Source organism: Sus scrofa, chromosome 13, assembly GCF_054392235.1.
Source record: "Sus scrofa isolate SSC_HxYL_T2T_F1_AM1 chromosome 13, Sscrofa_HxYL_maternal_Yorkshire_Landrace_v2.0, whole genome shotgun sequence".
In the NCBI taxonomy this organism is placed as follows: domain Eukaryota; kingdom Metazoa; phylum Chordata; class Mammalia; order Artiodactyla; family Suidae; genus Sus; species Sus scrofa.
In genome coordinates this window covers 27,906,911-27,928,971 of record NC_139395.1, presented here as the reverse complement: position 1 = coordinate 27,928,971, position 22,061 = coordinate 27,906,911, and the positions used below count along the sequence as shown (strand labels likewise).

Below are 22,061 nucleotides of genomic sequence, written 5' to 3'. Positions count from 1 at the left end.
CCCTAAAAAGCAAAAAAACAAAAACAAAACCCAAAAAACAAAAATAACACACCCATAAAAAACAATGAACACATAAATAGTAATCATCCAAAAGAATCATTAGTAACTTAATTGCTACATGACTGTGTGAATTTAACAGCTATTTTCTTATTTAATCCCCAAAATAAATACTATGAGCTAATCACTGCATCACATTTGCAGAGAATAAAAATGAGATGCGGAGAGATGCAGAGCTTTCCCAGGGTCATGCAGCACCAAAGATTTGAACACCAGTCCCCCTGCATCCAAAGTCAGAGCTCTTAATAACCTCAATGCTGTAAAAGTGCTTTGATGATTCAGTGGGAGAAATGGGGGGTCAGGATGAAGGGAAGAAAAGATAGCACCTGGCTGGAGACAGGATTAGAAGACATTTACTAGAGGAGAAGCTCTTGGAGACAGATGGTCTCTGAGAGGTGTAATTCGGGGGGAGCTCACTTAGCAGAACAGAGTGTTTTCATTCTTACTGATTAGCAACATTTAGTAAGGAGCAGCGTGATTAATGTATAGGTTTTATTGTTTAGTCTTAATTAAACTTGAACTTCTTTATATGCACCCTCATCTACTGTCCTACCTCCAGGTCCAAAAGCAAAGAAGGAAAAGGTCAGACAGATGCTGATTCAAGCTATCTGTATCAGAAGTGGAAGTGGGGGGAGCCTTGTTCCATGAAGTCAACTAGGGGCACAGACTTCTTCCATTTCATTAAATTCCTGAGGCAACTAAAAGCCATATTATTAATCAACTGGTTCTCAAAACAAACGCAACTGAAGAAACTAGCCAATTTTTTAAAAAGTGGTCAATCAGGTAAGACAAATTCCAGAGACATATGACACCTAAGAAGAGCTTATGGAATCCAGCTAATTCCTTTCTATGGAAAAGGCACAGGTACCGATGGCTTCTGTCAGATACCCATAGTCCATTCAGCCTATGAAGAAATCCGTGCCATGGAATTCTTTACCTCCTTATGTATCCAAATCACTCAGAATGCAGTACACACACAAGAAGGAACCATGAGTCATGGTGGGACAAGCAGCTCCTCTCATATAACCATCTGATCAGCTGCACCCCCATAATTCAACCCAAAGCTTGAATTTCACTGAGACCTTCTATATGGAACCCAGGGGTTACTCAGGCTTTGAACCTTTGACTCTTCTGTTCACCCCAAGGATCAGAGTTACAGATCACAGATGACCAATACTACCCCCCCAACCCCAGAAATCACAGTGAAAACAGAAATACGTTGGACACATGAGACCTCACAGGGTGGAGGGAAAATCAGACCTCAGGGGCTGGAAAAGAGAGAGAAGATAAAACACTATGGCACCATAAAACATTAGGACTAATCATTTGTCCTCATGTTACCTCTACTTGAGATGATAATGGCAGGAGTGAAGATGGGGTCTGGACTTCCTCCGAAGATGGGCCACAGCTGGGCCAAGCCAGCCGGAATCTTATGAGGTCACACCCCACAAGAAAATCAGACACTCTTAGGAAGTGGAAGGAGAGGAAAAAGGCAGCCAAAGCAACATGTCCACCAGCCCCCACCCACCACACCCCACCCCATGATTAATATCATCTTGATTTTTCTCCTTCCTCCTTACATTTTCTTTGTTTTGTCTTTTTTTTTTTGGTCTTTTTGCCTCTTGAGGGCCACTTCCACAGCATATGGAGGTTCCCAGGCTAGGGGTCTAATTGGAGCTGTGGCTGCCGGCCTGCGCCAGAGCCACAGCAATGCGGGATCCGAGCCGCGTCTGTAACCTACACCACAGCTCATGGCAACGCTGGATCCTTAACCCACTGAGCAAGGGCAGGGATCAAACCCACGACCACATGGTTCCTAGCTGGATTCGTTAACCACTGCGCCACGATGGGAACTCCTGTTTTGTCTTTATAGGGCCACACCTGTAGCATATAGAGGTTCCCAGGCTAGGGGTCAAATCAGAGCTGCAGCTGCTGGCCTACGCCACAGCCAGAGCAAACTGGGATCCAAGCCTCGTCTTCGACCTACACCACAACTCACAGCAATGCTGGATCCTTAACCCACTGAGTGAAGCTGGGGATTGAACCCAGGTCCTCATGGATATTAGTCATTAACCACTGAGCTATGACAGGAACTTTTTCCACTTACTTTTTTTTTTTTAAACCTCTAGATTATAAGACTCTTGAGATTGGGGAACATTTCACTCAATTTTTGTTTTCTCCAGCACCCAGCACCCTGCCTGGAATGTGGCAGGCCCTCCACTGTTGATTGGATGAAAGACATTTAATAAACGTCTGCCCAATGTAGTCCCAACCGAGGTGTCATTTAAACTATCAAAGTTTTGGAGTTCCCATTGTGGTGCAAAAGAAACAAATCCAACATGAGATTGAGTGTTTGATCCCCAGCCCTGCTCAGTGGGTTAAGGATCTGGCGTTGCCATGAGCTGTGGTGTAGGTCACAGACACGGCTTGGATCCCGAGTTGCTGTGGCTGTGGTGTAGGTCAGCCGCAGCAGCTCCGATTTGACCCCTAACATGGGAACCTCCATATGCTGTGGGTACAGCCCTAAAAAGCAAAAAATAAATAAACAAATAAATAAAAAAATTATCAAGGTTTTTTTTGTGTGTCTTTTCAGGGCCACACCCAAGACATATGGAGGTTCCCAGGCTAGGGGTCAAATCAGACCGGCAGCTGCCAACCTACACCACAGCCACAGCAACTCGGGATCCGAGCCATGCCTGAGACTTACATCACAGCTCACGGCAATACCAGATCCCCGACCCACTGAGCAAGGTCAGAGATCGAACCCAAATCTTCATGGCTACTAGTCAGGTTCGTTACCACTAAGCCACGATGGGGACTCTTAAACTTGAAAGTTAATTAAAGTTTGGGCGTAGAAACAGAATTCCAAGTAAGTGATGCAGGTGATGGAAATAGGTATAGCCTACAAGGCAGGCAAAAGGGAAGGGGCTGTCATTTTGCACATGACTTTTCATGTCATTTAACATTATGTCTTGGATGTTTTACCATGTTTCTAATGTAGAGTGATCTGATTATCTTTCTTGCCCACATTGGACTCTGTTGTATGGCCATGGGTTAAATTATTTCTTTAGCTTGTCCCCAGTTAACACCACTACATCCACAGCTGCAGGTGAAATTCTCAGACATGCCTCCTTCTGAGAATATGTATTTCTCAAGAAAGGCTCTTGACAACTGGCAGTTTATACTCTTGGATAATTATAATGGATTTTGCCAAATTGCTCTCCTAACTGGCTGTACCAACACTCCTAGCAACCCTGTATTTGCATGGCCTAGTTGCATTCTGTCAATTATTGCTTCTCCTCTGTGAATCAGTCCTTTCATCCCCACCCCACTCCACAAAAGCCACCCACCCCTTGAACTATTACGCTTTTTTCTCTGCTACCCATCTGACAAGGCATGAGCCATGTCTTGTATCATACTTATTTTATATGTTTGTGTTTTCTTTCCCCAAATAGACCACAAATGTATCCAGAACACGAGTCTTTTTCTATTCACATTCACATCCTCCAGTGTCAACGTGACCAAACATAGAACCAAGCTGGGAGTTATAGGGTAACATTGTGAAGACAGACATTAGCCCAGCTTCCTGAATCAGAGTAAATGCTATAGAACTCAGAATGCCTGTCACATCACAAGGGCTGACAAAGTATTATCACCACCCCACTTCAAGGGAATAGGATTCATAATAGTTTAAGTAGAACAAACCCTTCTCCACTTTGCTGTCAGGACTTTAGGGTATTACTCTTGTCAATCATACTTCCCTTGTTCTCACGATTCTGCCAATGGGGTGATAAATTCAAGAACAGTCATGCTAGTTTCTTCACGACCAGGCAAATACACAAGAAACAGCCCCCTGCCCACAGCCTGTGGGTATTCTACAGTATATATTGCTCGAGTGTTACACTTAGTTTTATAAAGCTAAACTATGAGGCTTTCCTCTCTCCTAAATCTCTATCCTGAAAACCCACTCCGCTTCTGAGACCTGATTGGCCCACCAGGAGAATGGGGCCCAATGAATGCACCAAGTTTACCAATCACATCAGCAGCTCCATCAATAATGGAGAAAAGAATCTCTCTGTCTCTCTCTACCCTCGGGATAGTGAAGGGTTACAGCATCCTAAGAATTGTAGTAGTCACAGTCTTCCCAGTCCATGGAACTTCTATCATCATTGTGAAAATGCCACTCTATAGTATCAAGATAGAAAAGTCACCCCCTTGAAGCTGAGGGATTCATCAGGAGAAAGATCAGTGTAACATTTCAAGCTCATCTCAAAGGAATTCATTTGCAACCAGTTTACATAAATCACAGACTCCTCTTCTTGCACTTATATAACCACCTGTGTGGTGGAGGGGGCTGAGGGAAGTTGGAGGAGGAAGGGGGTCTCTGATGTCTGTCTTCTCCAAAACTGTGCATCTTGCATGACACACTAAATATGATGCACCTCCAGTAAGTTCTGAACATCTCAAACTTGTTAGAACCAAGATCAGTAATTCTTTTTAATGATTCCAGTATGCCTCACATTTATGTACCAAGGGACCACTATGAGTTCTGATTAGGCACTCTAAAAGGCTATAAGCAAAAAGAATACTGGGGATTAGTAAGGATAATCTTTAAAGCTATTTATATAGATGTACAGGAACAAAATGAGAAAGAAACAAAGTCAATTCTGAAGCCTGGATATGTAGTCTGTTTCAAGATAAGATCAAATCTCTGGCAGTTACTTGGAGAAAGAAATCTAGTTTTTTCATTTGCTTACACAGTTTGCTCAAATCTCCTTTTATACTGCTTCTATAATTTGAATGCTTATTAATAGTTTTCAATGAATAATGGGAATGGTGGTAAGCATTGGGGTGTATACTTGGGGTGTTCAAATATGGTGACCACAATATTCCTCCTTGGCATCCTTGAAACCCCACACGTGCAGCCCCAGGAAACCAGTCCCCAGAGCCAATACCACTGTAGCTTTGTGCCAGGCATGGTACAATAATTCATGTCCTGACAACATCTAGGCATCACAATTAAATACGTTCCTCACAGCACATATAGGGAAGATGAATCATTCCTACTCCACTCAAAATGATCAAAAACCACAAAACTATAAAAGAAATGGAGAATGTCATTGGAACTATTTATCAGAGGGTCTTCCAAAACATGAGCCAGAATAAAAATGCTGTCCTCAAGGGTAAAAGTGAGCAGAACAGATGAGTAAGTGGAGGGAGGCATCACCCTTCTCTGTCCTTTAATTGGGCACCTCACCTCAGTACTATTTCTGAATTCCTCTTGTGGGCCTCTAACAGTCAGGAATATAGTAAGTGTCCAATATCTGTCAATTAATTGTTGAGCTTCCTCTTATATTCACTTCTCAAATATACCATTCAAACTCTGCACATTTCTTAAAAGAGTGACCAAAGTAATGTCATGAACCCAAAACTCTGAGGGTGCATTTTGCCCAGTAGGCTTACTGCTTCCAGTTGTTCACAGATTAACAGTTATGATGATTACCAGTTACTGTCACTTTTTAAAACAGCAATCCACTGACAGCCATAATTTTACACCATGTGGCCTTTCTTGGCATCTTTCCAATCTCTAAAGTGTTGACCTAAGGGATAAAATGAAAAACTGGATTTCTTTCTTTTTTTTTTTTTTTTTAATGTCTTTTTGTCTTTTTTACAGCCACACCTGCAGCATATGGAGGTTCCCAGGCTAGGAGTCTAATCGGAGCTACAGCTGCTGGCCTACACCACAACCACAGCAATGGCAATGCCAGATCCAAGCCGCATCTGCAGCCTGCAGCACAGCTCCCTGAAACACCAGCTTCTTGACCCACTGTTCGAGGCAAGGGATCGAATCCGCAACCTCATGGTTCCTAGTTGGATTCGTTTCCACTGTGCCACCACAGGAACTCCTGGATTTCTTATCTTGGGCAAAATTTTTGGAAATTTATACTCAAACACAGAAAAGGAAATCTCATGAAAATACTTTCTAAAACTCTATCTACTCAAAATGTTTGTATGTATAAATCAATAAAAACAGTACCATTATTCTTCCGGGAATCCAGTTAGCAGTTCACTAGAGAATTGTTCTTGATTATTCACATTGGTTGGTGCAAGCTATTCAGTGAGCTCATGAGACATTCTAATCATTTCATGAATTCAATCAGGATGGTTGCTCTTTAAATATCTATGTCATTCCAAGTGTCTGGGGTTAACAATAAAGATGAGCACAACGTAATTTCTGTCTCAATATGCTTGAGAATGAGTTTAAAATATTTCACTGGATCATAGGAAGACACTAATTTCGTATGTGATACTGGTATGTTTGATCCTTAGAATTTTAGTGTGTAAGATACTTTGATATCTTTTTGATTAGTAAAGGGTTTTAATTCCAGGATGTGATATTTATTGCACTGAGCCTAAGACCCAAAATGCTGATGACCATGACTGTCAAAGACAGTTAAGAAATCTTACAGATGGTAGTGATATAGGAAACTATTGAGGTCCAATTAACTTGTCCTCTTAGGAAAAGCTCCTATGAAACAAAGAGAAATTTTCTTGAGAACCCTAGTTCCAAACTTGCCCTATCTCAAAGATATTGTAAAAATAAAACTCCCCACTCATCAGATTAATCTTTTGCTGAAATGATGGTGTCCTAAATAATTAAGAAGAACTTGATAGAATACATAATTTATAGTCATCTTCAGTTAACTTGGCATTAGTGAAGCCCTTTTCATAAGTACATATACTATCGGCATGCAAACAACTGCTTTAAGTGCTTAAATTCATTTTGAAATGAAAACTTTCATTTAAGAATCTCCATCATGCTATTTGCTCATTTATAAAATAAAAGCCTTTCCTCATAGATAATGCAAAAGTAAATTTTAGTCCAGTCTATGTAGTAATTATGAAAAGACTAATAGAATCCAAGTCAATGACACTTTAGTATACTTGTAAATGAATAACAGTTTTCAATAAAAGATTTCGAATAACTTTAGAGATACCATGCTATTAAAACAAAAATATCTCACCTCCGTTCTCCAAAATGCTCAGTTACTTCTATAAAATAGCACCAACCCCTTGGATTTTCAGTCAAGGCTGTTTAGCATCTGGTTACATGCTATCTTTCCACCATTCATATTTTATACCAAAATTCTCTAAATATTCTCTATAGACATGCTAGGGACTTCCCCACAATTAGGGTCAAAGAACATGAGGTTTGGAAAGGGCATTGACAAAGTGCCACTTGAAGATCTGCTCAGAAGAGACATTACTAATCAATTATGACATCCAATTTCTTCTACACCACTCTCCAGGCAGTCACTAATAGCAGATTTTATCTTTCCTCCTGAAGTTGACCTAAGAGCCCACTTCAGAACAAACATGCAACTGGTAGGACACTGATTTTCATTGCCCAATCAGTTCCACTCAACACACTGAATTTTTTACTGCTCACTGGAGAACTTAGAACTGACTAAAACATGGTTCCTCCCTCTGGTGGCATCACAGCTTAGAAGAACACAGAGTTTAAAATAATCCATTTAAATTCCATGGTAGAAACCATTAATTTTAGTACCAGAAGCACTAAAGTAGGATGTTAGTTGATTCTGCAGTGGGGATAGTTATAGAGCATAAAACATACAAATAAGCAGGGAAGAGCTGAGCACAGAAGAGAGAATTCAAGAGAAAAGAAACAGAATGATCAAAGCACCAGTGTGCAGCAGCATGGTGTGTGTGTGTGTGCGTGTGTGTGTGTGTGTGTGTGATGTGTGTGGGAGTCATAATATAAAAAGTGCAATGTTGCTAGGAGGAAAAGTCTGAGATGGGGTTGGAGAGAAAATCCAGAATTATTTTCAGGATGGCCTGCTAGGAAATTTAACTTTATTCTCCACATCTCTGTCCCTCAAACCTGTGAAACTACATTGAAAGATTTTAAGGATAGATAAATAAATTGTAGAGGGGAGATACACAGGTACATGTTCATGACAGATAGATAGAGAGATAGAGAGATAGAGAGATAGATAGATAGATAGAGAGATATTGTTATTGGTCGATTATAATTCAAAAACAAACAGACAACTAACTCTTAGAAAAAGATTCCAGATTTGTGGTTACCAGACATGGGGGTATGAGGGGAGGGGGATTTGAATAAAACTTGTAGAAAGATATACACTTCCAGCTAGAAGCTAAATTAATTATTAGGATATAATATATATTATTACTATCATTAACACTGCATGTGTTATATATGAAAGTTGTTTAAAAGAGGAAATCCTAAGAGTTCTCATCACAAGAAAAAAAAATCTTTTTTCTTTTATTTAGTATTTATACAATTATGAATTTTCACTAAACTAAACAATCATAGTAATCATTTTATGATGTAAGTCAAATCATTATGCTGTGTACCTTAAACTTCTACAGTGCTGTATGTCAATTATATCTCAATAAAACTGATGAAAAGAAAAAGTGGCAATTATGTGGAATCTTAAAAAAAAGGATTAAAAAATGAACTTATTTGCAGAACAGAAACAGACTCACAACTAAGAAAGTTCCTAACAGCCATCCATCACAAAAATTGACCATGGGGCCACTCACCCTCCTTCTGATCTAAAACCATCTCCTTTATTTTATTTTATTTTATTTTATTTTATTTTATTTTATTTTATTTTATTTTATTTTATTGTGCTTTTTAGGGTTGCACGTGCAGCATATGGAAACTCCCAGGCTAGGGGTGACTCAGCTACAGTTGCCAGCCTATACCACAGCCACAGCCACATCCACAGCAATGCGGGATCCTTAACACACTGAGCGGGGCCAAGGATTAAACCCTCATCCTCATGGATACTTGTTGGGTTCATTTCCACTGAGCCACAATGGGAACTCCTCCATCTTCTATAGAATCAGCACTTTGGATAACACAGTAGGAGAACATTATTAAAATGAGTATATTACATCTGGAGGGACAGTGAGCTTGCTTTGCCAAGAGGAAAGCAAGAAGTAACCACATCACCCCATTTCTGAATTTGCATTGCTTCTTAAGTTAATTACCAAAACAAGGTGTGATAAAATATTACACAGGAAAAAAAAGATATGGCAGAAAGAAGTATAAATGGGGAGAGAAGAGGTGATATATAGGAAAAGCCTTCAAAAGAGTCACCTTTTGCCAGGATAATTATATTGTTGAGCTATTGCAACGATACTTAGGTCTGGCCAATAAAATATTTTATTTGGTAGATTTATTAGCAAACATTTACAGCACTTACCATGTCTCACTGCAGGGCTCTATGATATCCTAAATTATGAGTCCCATGTTCATGGATATTTGGCTTTAAGTGAAAGGTATGCACATATAAAATTGACAGTGAAATGAAAACTCAAGCTATGTCTTATGTGGTAGTGCTTGATGTTTCATAGGGAGCTGATAAGGAGAGATTTTTCCTGTGATTGTCTGGGAGTGTGAAACAGTTATGAAGGATGTTAAGATTATAAAAAAAGATGAAGAATAACTAGGACGAGAGAATTTAAAATAAATTCCAAACTCAAAGAAAGACAGGCAGGAAGAAGAGAACTGACTTGTACAGCACATTGGCTGGAACTTCTCTCTATATTTTCATTTAATTCTAGCCACCAGCATCATCCCTATCTTATAAATGTGAAAACTGAGGTGCGTGAAGCTTAAATATTTGGCTGAAGATAGCACAGCTGGTAAACAAACAAGCTGGGGACAGAAGCCCAGGGGGGTCTCTCTTTAAAAGCTGTTGCCTTTCTGAACCCCAAACCAACTGAAATTTGGGCCTGGACAGTTTTTTGTTGTGGCGGGCCCCTTGTTCTTACCACTGGATGGTAAGAACAACCCCTCCACTCTGACAACCAACAGTCTCTCTAGACATTACTAATTATCCTCCATGGGATAAAATCTTCCCCAGTTGAGAATGCTTGATTTAAAGATTCTTCACAAGACAGAACATGAATTGAGAAGGCAGTAGAAAATTTTTATGGATCATAAAGTACATATTAAAAGGTGGAGAAGTTTATGTTACAATAATAACAGAACAAGCAGCCTGAAGAGTCATTAGGTAGCCAGGCTCATCATAGGCCATTCTACAGAACCAGTCCTGAGGGCAATGGCAACGATTGCAGTCAGATACTGGATATGGACTTGACACAATAACCACTTCCTGCTGGGAGGGGACAGAGGAAAAGGATCCCGATAGACCAACAGAAATGTTCCTCCTCTATCACCCATGTTTATAACCATCACTGGATTCCAAATCTGGTGCAAGTTCATCTGAATATCAAACTTACTTCATATGTCTGAGCTCTTCCTAAAAGATTGCTGTTTCTGCAGTGAGAAGTGGATTCTGGAATCTTTCAATTACAGAAACGAGGATGAGATGCAAGACAGTCAAACAATTAAAAAAAAAAAATTTAAAAAGAAAAGGGAGAAATGAAAAGCGAAGGAAGGAAGATAGGAAGGAAAGAAGGAAGGGAACAGAAAAGAAAATACAAACACCCACTATGGATTTTCTCCAGAGACAATAAATAGCCAATATTAATCCTTCGAAGAATGGAAGGAGACAATAAATCAGTTCTGCAAAAAGCAGCACAGAAGATAACTTCTAATTCCTCCTCAGATCAATATCGGAACAAGCTGAGAAAAGCCAGGACAGCAAATGTATCACACTAGTGGAATAATATCTGGTTTGTTCCTGGTACTCATAGAGTTTGCTAGAGATGGGGAAGATGCCCCTGCTTAAATGCAGAATAGGCTAACAAGGAAGCTCTTAGTGTGAGAGGACAGAGGGAGAACGACGGATGGTGGTTAACCCTTAGAGGACGACTTCATATCCCCCAGTCTCCCTCTGAAGCCCTCTTTCCTGCCCCCCAAGCCAGCTCTTCCCTCATTCCACCTCCTCCCTCCACTGCCAGGCAATTTCAATTGTCTGAGTGCTGTTAGAGCAGAGTGACTACATTTTAGGAATGCATGATGAATAGCCAAACAGTCTTCAAAGGAATGGAGATTTTTCTTTCATCTACACCTTCCAGTAAGAAGTTTACAGCCCAATTTCCTGTCTTCTTCAAGGGACAGACTCAAGGCCTGTGGAACTGAAACCCTTGTCTGTAGTGATCTACTTGACAAAAGCTTGACCAAAAAGGATATATGTCAAAGGACAATTTCCCTATTTCTGCCCAAGTCCTAAAACAACGTGCCAGGTTTATAATCAGTGCTTTCCTTAAATTATATCTTGAATTACACTGAAAAAAAGCTCCACCTAGCAGAAGTTTTTTACCTTCAGCTGAGTTTCTCTGCTTACTTCTTTCTGGCTTCCAATGTCCCTACCTGTGGTTAGTGATTCAAAGACAAACCTCGAGCATGAAATTGGTCATAAAGAGTACTTAGTGCTTCCTTTCTTCTGCTTATAGATGTTGAGAGTGTTTTCTCTGGTTAGAAATGACCCTTTGTATAGTAACCAAAAAGTTCTTTGGACTTATTCCATTGAGTATGTCCTCTAAAAGCTGAGGTTGGCCTTTGGTCCAGCTGCCTAAAAAAGTAATGACCTTCCATTCAAAGAAAAGAGTGGATGAGGGAGAGGAATAATGAAGACAATGGATTAATCTAGAAATAGCAAAGGGTTGATTCTACTAGTAAGCTGTAGGAGACAGAACCTTATTTCACCTTCACTCTAGCAAAGAAATCAATATATCTTTGGTTGAGCTAAAAAAACTGCATGCTATTTTTTTCAAATGATTTTTTCTCTGCCTTTAAATCAACTCTTTCAATGAATTAGGAGGAGAAAGAGAGAGAGAAATGCCTTATAATATAGACTTGGTTTGACCTCTCAAAGTAATAAACTACCTGGTTGAAAATTTCCCTTTCTTCTAGGTAGGCTTAAGGATCAAGTACATTATACAGATTATTTAGAGTGCTTTCAGCAGCAAGTAACTGCTGAAGGCGCTCTGAATAATGCCACTTCAAACTGGTTTAAACGCTAAAAATGCTGTTCCCTAACATAAAAAGCAATCCCAAGACAGTATGGGCCTCAGAGTTATTTGATTTTGAAAGTCAAGAACCCAGAGCTTTGCTATTCCTCCAGTCCACCAAGCTGGGGAAAGTTTCATTTTTCAGGATGGCAGCAAGGTAGCAGTTCAAGGCTGTCAGTGCAGACATGACATCGTTGAGAGGAAAAGAACATCCCCTCTTGCAGCTTTTTTGATGATGTGAAGAAACTTTCCCTAGGTGTTCCTCAGTAGAATTTTGTTTATCTCTTTACTATCAGAATTGGATCACATGCCTACTCTGAACCCTTAGACTCATGGTTCACAAATTGATGAAATATCTTGGTTAAATTTCTTAGTCTCCCTGATTTCTAATATTATTTATTCCTCTGAATTTGAATGTATGCATATACAAAAGGAGGTAAACTATTTCCTCTCTATCTTATCTGGTTGTTAGATTAATTTAAAATAATACAAGAAAGTGAATATATTTTGTAAATCAAAGGTGTTGAAAAAATTCTCAATTTTTAAAATTCGAATTCTAAGTCATTTTGAATAGAAACAATATTTAGTTTTCACCAGTTTCCTAGAGAAATAATCCTGGGAGTATGTGATACAAGTTATATTGTCTAAAATAAATCTTTGTAAATTGCTGCATTATAAATTTGACTGAAACAAGTGCTTTTACTACTATACCATAAAAGATAAGATACTGTTGTTCTTAAATGTGACTGATTCTGAATTTAATTACCTACAAAAGTATTCCTATAAAACAAATCTTATTTGATCTAAATCAATACTACCCAGAAATTGTTGATTTTTAATGAAAGATATTTCAATAGAAATTCTTAACTGTATTCATAGATAAGGGTAAAATTTCATATTCTCACATCACAAGACATAGTCAAGCCTGTATCCTCTACATGGATAAGCAAAGCTGTAACATAAAATAGCATCTAACTCTTTCTTACACTTTAATATTCTTGGCATTTATATTTTAATTATTCCACAAAACTGTCTTTATTTTTAAAATATAAGAATTTATACAGATTGAATACAGAAGAAGCTATAAGGACTACTACTGAAATTTCTATGTTTGAAGCAATAATTGGCATAAGACCAGTGTTTAGCAGAAGTCCAATACAATGAGCCACTTTTTGGATTTCTGAGATATGAGCTGCAATGTCCAATTACTTACATAAAGAAAAAGAGCATGAGCTTGGCAGACACAGATATGATCTCAGTCCTATCTTTGTCACTAATTAGCTGGGAAATCTGAATTCTGAATAAATCTAGTACTTAACTCCTAGGTTTACTCTGAGGAAAATGAGTTTATTCATAAGGAGCATTTAGCAATTAGAGTATTTGGCATTTTGGGTTGTCACAATGACTAGATAGCTATTAACATTTAGCCGGAAATATCTAGACTGCTAAATGTCCAGAAACACACAGACTGCCTTTCACAACGAAGAATGGTACCTCTTTAGGTTGAGATCGTTTTTGAGAAAAATTCCCCCTAATCTAATCAAATATTCTTTGGCCTAGGAAGTGGTTTCAGCTCTCCCTTAGGCATTTGACTGAAGAGAGGAAGGGCAGATATCTGAACAAAGTTTAAAAAGGATTTCCCTCTTAAGAAGAAAGAAGTTGGCAATGAATGCTGGGTAGACATCCAGTAATGTTCACTACATTACATTATTGCCATCTGATCCTGAGGCAAATGTCTTTTATGCACTTATTATTGTATTGAATTATCTTGCATTTAAAAAATCATCTTAGGACTCCTAGAGACTTAGATGACCAACTAAATGGCTGTTGCAATGACCTGAGTCTGAAATTACATGAATATTAAGGTAGTAGTATAGGACATAGAGAGAAGCGAATGGATTCTAAAGCTATATTTGAGGGAAATTAATAGATATTGGTAAGTGACTAGTTTTAAAGAGTTCAGAGTGATTTCTTAGTTTATGTATGGAAGTCTGAAGATATCCACTGAATCCCAGCACTCTCTCATAGCCACTGAAAAATGGCATCCAGCTTACCATCTTGTTCTCCAATATTATACTTGTCATCCCACCTACATTTAATAACTCCACAGATAATACATGCAATGTCATGGCCTCTGTATTCGTTACTTCTTCACTTCCAATTTCCTTGTCTTCTTTGTCACCTCTTTCGTTCATTCCCATGCCTACATCTTATATCTTAGCTGGACCACTTCCAAAAAAAAATTTCCAAACTTTCTGTATTTTTAACTTACTCCTTCTGGTATCTTAGATCTAACAATTATTAAATTATGCAATCTTCCAATCTACTTATTCCACCCTTTTCACTGTCCAATACCCCTCCTCCAATGCCCTCCATATCTTTCTTACCTAAATAAGCTTCAATGGCCTATCACTAAAAATTAACCTTTGCATTCAACTTTAACTCATTTGCATCTCTCCATGGCTGTGCTTAAATTCAAATCTCTGGATGATTTCTGACCAAAATAGAAACTGAAAAGTAGTGCCACATTGCTTTTGTGCTTACCCTAATTCTAATCCTATGAGAACTAATTCTGATTAATACTATATCCCAGTGGTTTCTGAATTGCATGAATGGTGCCATCCTCTGAAATAATGCACATAGGAGAAGAAAGAGGAAATGGGTGGATGAAGAATTTAAATTTTGACATGTTCAATTTCATGTGTCTTTGGGACATCCACATGGGACTATCTATGCTATTCTATGTATACTGAAATTACATATATTAAAGAGAGAGAAACAGGAGCTGGGAAAAAATAGTTTGGAGATCCACTATGTAGAGTTTGTATGAAAACCATATGGATGGATGAGGTCATCCAGAGACACTATAGCCTCAGAAGAAGTTTTCTTTGTTCAATGGCAGCTTCTTTTAGTTTAGCTTTAGAAACTATGCATTCAACAACAAATTTTAGTTAAGGAATTACTACCTTCTAGTCATTTTTCTAGGCACTTGGAACATGTTGGTTAAATAATCTTGGTTTCCCGGAATTTACATTCAAGTAAGAAGAGCTAATGCCAAACTCTTACTTGAGGGGAGACATTGCAGAAGATTCAGCTTGGACCCCAAATCCAGAACAACATCAATGAAAATAATACCTGCTCAAGCCCCTCCAAAGACAGCATGGAATAATAGTAGAAAATAATAATTAAAACAGTAAATAGTAGAGAAAATAATTGTAGAAGTAGTAGTAAGCAGGTATTAAGAGTGTATTCCAAGTGTTTTGTAATAAACACTTTACATTCATTAATTCACTGAATCCTTACAATGGCACTTCGAGGACAATATTTTATTGTTGGCCCCAATTTACAAATGGTGGAACTGAGGCCCTGGAGAAGGAAAGAAACTTGTCTGCTGTAAAGAACAATGGGCTAGGCAGGATATTAGTTTTCAAAATGAACTCTAAGGTGAACTGTGTGATTTTCAGTAAGTGATGCTTATCTTTGAGTCTCCGTTTCCCTAGTTATAAAGTGAGGTCAGTTGACCAGACAACCTTTAAAGACCTACTTTGATGGTGCTTATTGTTAACCAGAACTTGAGAAACAAAGACCTGATTAAAATAAATGGGCATTTATTTGAGGTTTATTAGGATGGCAGCCTAAGAGGTGTAGATTCAAAAGCACTTGAATTGTGTGCCACTGGACTGCAAAATGGGGAGGGCTTTTAAAGACAACGAAACCTCATAAAGTCACATAAATGCTTTGTCTAAAGTTAGGAGTGGAACTGGAAAAAGTAAGATCTGTATAAAATGCTCAAATTGAATTTAACCTTCACAGTGAATCAGTGGAATATAGTGGCAATGGTGCTGTGCCGATTCTAAGTCCATCCCTTAACTGCCCAGAAAGCTTCTACTCTCTTCTTGGGAATGTTTTTTCTTAGAACTCAGATGCCATGTGGAGAAGGACCACAGGTCCTTGGTCATTTTTCTGTCTGCTCAGGCTATACGATGCAAAGCCAAAAACCTTAGTGTTATCCCTTAGTCCTCTCTTTTTCTTCCACTCTTTGTCCAATTTTTAAAAAAACCTGTTGGCTCTATCTTCAAAATATACTAGGAATCTCAACCATTCTTACCATCTACCCTGGCCATCAGGAATTCTGCCATTTCTTCCCAAGTAGTCTCATATTTTCCACCCTAGTCTTCCCAAGACCTAAGCAGATGCCACATCTGATACCATGCGAAGCAAAAGAACCACCTAGTTATCCCACATCATCATGTAATAAGTTATAGTTTTAAGCGACTACATTTTGGTGTGGTTTGTTTCATAGCAATCACTAACTGAAAGAGTTACTATGAATATACACATTTTACAGATATGGAAACTGAAGCTTATGAGAGTTTAATTAATTGTAGATCACATATTAAGGAAATGATAGAATAAATATCTGAATAGACTTCTATTAAATTACAGAGTCCACACTCGAAAACACTATGCTGATGTGCCTCTCATCTTAATACCTTCTTATCAGTCATACTTCTCTGCAATATTTGAATTTGGACAATCTTTTCTCTTATAAATAGAGCTGCTAAGCTTACATGGGCATTACAAAATCTGTTCTCTTTAATGAACTGCACAATTCCTAGAAGTATTTGACAAAAAAAACATGCACAGGGATTACAAACGAATAGCCAGAAACCTGGAGGGACCTCTTCCCTCACTGGAGTTCTTTAATTTTCTAAAGCTTAAGGCAGTTACAGGCAGCCTCTAAGTTCCCTTGTCCATCTTGCCAGACACCTGTGAGTTAAAAATTACTGCAATATTGCTTTCAATATGCACTTACGTCTCAAAGATTTTATCATCTAGAAAAAGGCACCGATTCATCACGACGAAGTTCAGAGCAGATGGTGTCAAATTCTATTTATCCTGTACTCTTTTTTTTTTTTTTTTTTTAGGAAGTCAAAGTAAAATTCATTCAGCAAATGCAACTATCAAAATATAATAGGAGGGGGGAAAATGAGGTGACTCAGCAAAAATGAAAATCCTGAGTGTTTTCCACTGAAACAAGTCAAGGCAGTGATTTAAAGGGGCCGATAAATCCTTTCTGGTCAGGATATACCCCTGCATCCTTCCCACTCATCCCAGTCCTAGTCTAAATATGGTTTAAGTAAAGATATAATGGTGTTTTCCTGTGGATTATTTCTGAAAATTGGGCTAAGTGGAAAATTATGCTGGAGTGTGGGGTAAAATGAGGAAATAAATATTGTCAAATGTAAACATGTTACACTTTTACATGAAATCAGTGGAAGTCACTGTAGGAGCATAGTACGCCTGTCTAACATATTATAACTAAGGTTTCCTGAGCCTTCTATTCGTAAGAATTCCCACTGAGGTTTCCATATTAAAGTAGAAATATAGCCACGATAGAGTGCTTTATGATTTAGAAGGCACTACTATATACATGGCATTTGAATTGATCTTTATAATAATCCCAGGCTAGGAACTATATATGCAAGATCAGAAAGTTAAATAACAAACCAAGAGTCAACTCAAGACTCCAACAAAATACCACAACTTCAACTGAAATCTTTGACTCCAAGTTCCTTTTAAAAAAGAGAGGATGAGTACAAATTACTAAGTATAAAATAAATAAGCTACAAAGATATATTGTACAGCACAGGGAATATAACTAATATTATATAATATCCATAAATGGACTATAACCTTTAAAATTTTGAATCGCTATGTTGTTCAACTGAAACTTATATAATATTGCAAATCAACTATTCTTAAATTTTAAAAAATCATCCTAGAGACAAATAAATAAATAAATAAATAAAATAGAGGAAAGTGATTTTTTTTTCTAAAAAAAGCAATGTTTAGTTGATTTTTATGGCAAACACCTATTCTAATCTTTTATTCATTTTTTAAAGTTTTATTGAGGTATAGTTGATTTATAAGGTTGTGATAATTCCTGTTTATAACAAAGTGATTCAGTTATACATGTACACACATCCATTCTCTTTCAGATTCTTTTCCCACAGAGATTATCACAGAATACTGGGTAGAGTTCCCTGTGCTATACAGCAGGTCCCCACTGGCCACTCATTCCACATACCTCAGTGTGCTATGCCAATCCCAAACCCCCAGTCCATTCCTCCCTCCACCCCGTCCACCCCCACCTGTCCTCTTTGGTAACCATCAGTTTGTTTTCAAAGTCTTTGAGTCTGTTTCTTTTTGGAAAATTCATTTGTATCCTTTTTTTTTTTTAGGTGATATTATACAATTTTTGTCTTCTTAGTAGTGTAAAGTACACTATAATACACATTTTCTATATTAAAAATGACTTAAGTTCCCACTGTGGCACAATGGAATTGGTGGCATCTCTGCAGCTCTGGGATGCAGATTCAATCCCTGGCCAGGCACAGCGGGTTAGGGATAGGGCATTGTCACAGCTACGTCATAGGTCACAACCTTGGCTTGGATCTGATCCCTGGCCTGGGAACTCCATATGCCTCTGGGTGGCCAAAAAAAAAAAAAAAAAAAAAAAAAGAAAGAAAGAAAAAAGAAAGATTTAAAATATCATCCACATAGCCAGTGAAAAATTCTGCAAAGAGTTATGTTACCTAATATCTGTCTACTAAGAAAACTACTCAGCACTTCTTTCAATGGAATCCAGTGTTGCCAAAAAAAGTAGATGTGGTTTTGGAGGCAGTGCAAACAACGGCAGCTGCTGTAGTAGCCGTCTTTTGACATCTTCACCTGAAAGCATTTCTCCAATTCTTTATTAGAGTATCTTCCCTTTTGTTATTCAATTAATTTATTTTCATTGAGGTACGACTGAGTTACATCAAAACTCAAAGATCCTAAATGTGCAATTCTATGATTCAGAAAGTTTCCCCATGCCCTCTTCTAGAGAGCCCTCACCCTAGAGGCAACAACATTTCTGAGATTTTTAACCAACTACTTGTTTGGTCTGTTCTAGAACTTCTAGAAGTTTATAGAAATGTACTGTTTTGTTTTCTGCACTTGCCCTCTTTTGCTCAGCAGAATTGTTTGGGATTTATCCGTGCTGTTGTATGTACAGGGAGTTTATTCTTTTATATTCCCGTGTAGCATTCCACGTCTGAAGCACCACTCTGTCTTCATCCATCCCTCTACTGCTGGACAGTTGGGTTGTTTGGGTTTTTGCACAGCTTCATTTTAAGCAGTAAATGTTTAGCTCTTAAAATGAGTCCATAAATTAAGAAATCTGTCAGCCAAGGCACATTTTCTTTTGTGTATGTTTGTGTGAGTTAAAGTAGAATTTACTTTGTGACTCAATGTAGTTATGCTAAACACTTTACATTTGCGATATGAAATGAATTGGTCTGGCTCCCAGACTTCACGGCCAGGAGGTAAACAGCAGTGGGGGAGACGCTGTGCCAAAACTGCCTCAGAACTGAGCGGCCTGCTGTCTGGGCTCAACAGTAGGTGGTGTCCTTATGGGAAGGAGATAGATGTACATTCAGGGCTGTGGTTTCAGGGTTCCAGCTCTGAGCACAGCACTTGGACTGTTAAAATGCTCCTGTAATAATATTCACCAGCTAGATTCTGGTGTCATGTGTGTAAACAGATCAATGGTTCCAATTATTTAAAGTCCCAGTTTCAACGGCCTCTCTCCCTTTCTCTAAAGCACTTAGGCTCATCATGGTTTGCTAATTAAAACCCAAGACTAAAGCCTTTCTGCCTTGTGTGTGTAGCTAATTGGACCTTCAGGGATGCAACAAATGAGGCTATTAACATTCACTAGGCATGCATTTATCTAGCACCTGCTGTGTGCCAAACACTGCACAGTGCTAGCTGAGTTTCCTAACAGGTTGCAGACTGACAGTGGGGTGCTGTTAGGTAAAGAACATGGGGTTGCTATCCAAAAGCCTGAGTATGAGACTGCTTTTCCACTTAACTTTTTCAGAGTCCTCGGGCAATTCACTTAGTTATTTTATTTATTTTTTATTTATTTATTTTTTGGCTGCACAGGTAGCATGTGAAAATTCCCAGGCCAGGGATCAAATCCTCACCACAGTAGTAACCAGAGAAGCTCCAGTGACAATGCTGGGTCCTTAACCCACTGAGCTACCAGGGAATTCCTCAGTTATTAATTAATGTATAGGAGGTTCTAACTTTTCAGGTCACAAACTAAGGTGTGAAGACAAATGTATATAGTTTGCTTTTTCTACCGTTCACCTACTTTGGGACCCTACTCTTCTGGGTGGGAGACATTACAATTCACTGAATTTAAGTAATCATATGCGTATAAGAGAGTCCCTGTCAATATAAAATCCTGCCCATTTCTCCCCAGAGCATTTGCTGAGTCTTCCAGTTTCATGCAGCATTTGGAACAATGATGGCCACACTACTTACCCACATATGGGCCACTAATTCTCATACGCTCTTTGGTTCTCCACTCCTTACTTACTTCCATTTTCTACTTTAAGGCCTCTCCAGAGCTTCTGGCTTCAGTGAACCCTTGGTACTGCATGGGACATGGAAGTGGAGAAATTCTAGTCTTCCCAGCACTGGACTACAGGACCTGGTAAGGAAGGTTCAAACCCCTGATCATAAACATTCCACCTGGCATTCATCCTCCCTATCCTGTCCTTGCTTGGATGGAAAGGCTTCTGAGACCTTGTGATTTTTCCGACTCCATTCAGAAAGCAATGCACAGGCAGGGCCCCTGCTGGTGTACAAGGAAATTTGTATAAATTAGAGAAAAGGGGTTCCTTTCCTGTGGATGCACCACCATGATGCACCACTTCTGGGCAGACCAATTAGAAGAACACTTCTTTTCCTTTGGTCTGAAGGCTTCTGGAGCAGTATACAAGCTGGACTGCAACCCCCTTCTCAGCCCACTAGCCAGAGTCCTAGGGCCTGTGCAGGGCTGTCCTGGGTCGGGTTCATGGCCCCCTCCTTTGCTTGAGTTATCTCACCTGTCCTCTTCCCAACCAGGCTCAGTCCAGGTGCTTTAGCTTCTTCTATTTCTTCTTTCACTGTCACTTTCCTCCCTCTCCACCTCAAAGGGGCCTACAATTTTCTCTGGTCATGGAATGGTCCTGTTTTTCATGGCGTATGACTCGGGCTTTTGACTTACACAATGAATTTTCTCTCCAGCAATTGTCACAGCCATGCATATCAAAGGATTATACGGGAATGCAAAAGCCAAGACTTGACTGTTTCTTCCTCCCTGTATTTCTGTGTAACATCTTTACCTAAGGTGAGGGATGCTATGAGTTGCTGCTCCAGAGGAGGAAGGATCACAAGCTAAAGATGTAGTTGGGAACCATGGCAACCCTGGAGGTGTGCTGCTCAAATCTCCTTCAAAAAAGACCTTACCATTCAGTGGTAAGGAGTGAGGTTGGCTGACAGCCTCCAGCTGGGGTGCCTACAGGATCTTGAGCTGAGGCCTTGCTCTCCTTGCAGACCCTCCAGCTAATGACTGATCATGGTGGCCGTCTAGGGCTTGGTTCTTTCCTCCCAAAGCAGGACTCCTCCTAAGGATGATATTTGCTGGGGGCAGTGGGGGGTACCCATTGGGTTGACACTTGGCTGAATCTCTGTCAAATCTGCATCGTGATCTGGGCTCACCTGGCACCATCCTATTTCTTCCCTGTTTATTTTCCATAAGTGTTCCCATCCTCCTCCCCCCAATAAGCCTCTCGTACTCCTAACTCAGAGTCTACTTCTCAGAGAATCCAAACTTACACAGGTCTGAAAACACTTCCAGGGAGTTCCCGTCGTGGCTCAGTGGTTAACGGGAATCTGACTAGGAACCAGGAGGTTGCAGATTCGATCCCTGGCCTTGCTCAGTGGGTTAAGGATCCAGCATTGCCGTGAGCTGTGGTGTGGGTTGCAGACACAGCTTGGATCCCACATTGCTGTGGCTCTGGCGTAGGCCAGTGGCCACAGCTCCTATTAGACCCCTAGCCTAGGAACCTCCATATGCTGTGGGAGCGGCTCTCAAGAGGCAAAAAGACAAAAAAAAAAAAAAAAAAAAACACTTCCAGGAATCAATTAAA

At 39.3% G+C, this 22,061-nt stretch overlaps 1 long non-coding RNA gene across 1 annotated transcript in view; it reads right to left on the bottom strand.

Moving 5' to 3' along the window:
• Positions 1-22,061, bottom strand: part of LOC106505556 (uncharacterized) — a 492,239-nt gene that overhangs the window by 30,976 nt on the left and 439,202 nt on the right. Inside the window, exon 8 of the long non-coding RNA XR_014822526.1 lies at positions 20,465-20,578. This is a non-coding gene — a long non-coding RNA (uncharacterized LOC106505556). The remainder of the gene's footprint in view (positions 1-20,464; positions 20,579-22,061) is intronic.